The sequence below is a fragment of the Saprolegnia parasitica genome (assembly GCF_000151545.1).
Source record: "Saprolegnia parasitica CBS 223.65 unplaced genomic scaffold supercont2.11, whole genome shotgun sequence".
In the NCBI taxonomy this organism is placed as follows: domain Eukaryota; phylum Oomycota; class Saprolegniomycetes; order Saprolegniales; family Saprolegniaceae; genus Saprolegnia; species Saprolegnia parasitica.
The window spans coordinates 256,081-257,394 of NW_012156405.1; positions in this window are offsets into that span (position 1 = coordinate 256,081).

Sequence of the window (1,314 nt, forward strand, 5' to 3'; positions counted from 1 at the left end):
TCGGCCGACGGTGCGTTCTGGAGCCGAAGCGTCTCGGGCGTCGATGGCAGCAGCTCGTGCATGTAATACGGCGATGCCGTGCGCGGCCCCGGCGATGTGAAGACAGTGCGGGCGCCCGTGGGCTCGGGGGGCGGGGGACGCCGACCACCCGGCGTCGTGTTGGCCGAAGACGACGACCCTGTGCCGTGCAGTGACCGACGGTTTTGACGCGGTGTCGACTCGGGCGTCTCGGCCACGTAGAGGTAGATGCCTTGCCGCGGCTCCATTGAAAATCCACAAGTGACGTGCCAAATGATGGGCGGGTGTCTGCGTCAACGTTGGCGGGCGTGGAACTGTGACTAACGTGCATCAACTCGCATGGCTTCCCACCATATGAAGAAGCCGCCTCGAATTCACTTAGCGAGTGCGAATGGAAGTGACAGCCGTGTTGCGTCAACGCGCGTTTGTCCTGCGCGAGAGGATGCGTCGTCTCATATAAGCGAATAGCGCGTGCATATGTCCTGATCCTGGGTGTCCGCCGACGAGCGATGCAAACTCCAGATCAGGTCGCATCAGCGATCCGTTCCGCAAAATGTGACGGAAGACCACTTTGAATCTTGCCCCTCTCAGCTTCGGCAACTATCGATCAGCTTAACGTCCTAGGCCAGACAATGTTTCGTCCAGGCAGCGAGATACAAACCAACACAACAGAGTGAGCATCGAATGTGTGGAAATCCAATGCACTGGAGCTGGTGTCGTCAACTGCACTTCAACGATATCCTTGTAGAACGATAAGATTCCGTGTACATACCGGTAGTTTTATATGTGTGGATAGAAGAAGCACGGTAGCCATAGATGATGATGCCGGGCCCAGCTCCATGCGGCAGACGATGCCACGTATTGTATTGAGGCGCAATCTGGCGCACGATCTTTAGCGGTATGGCGAGGATTCAATTCTCTGCCGTGTTGGCTCCAGGAGCCACTGTCACGACCGAGTGCTCTGGTTCGGATTGCTCCGCCGTCGCACGTCGAGAACGTGGCGGGGGCTTGGGAGGTCGCCAACGCGGTCGCGACGGCAACGCTGCGGTGTCAGTAGCGAGCTGTAGCAGAATTCCATGACTAGTGTACAAGGTATCGAATGGCTTTGGTTGATGGGACATGCTCGAAAGATTGCGGTGACCCGATGTGCCCATTGCCACCCTGCCGAAAGAAGACCATTATTGCACGTGATCTGCTGGATTTGAAATGCTGCGAGTGGCGTGAGCGGACTCATGTTCCGTTGTTGTTGAAGTGAGTCTATTTAGATATAATTTACACTGTATCGAATGGCTTTGG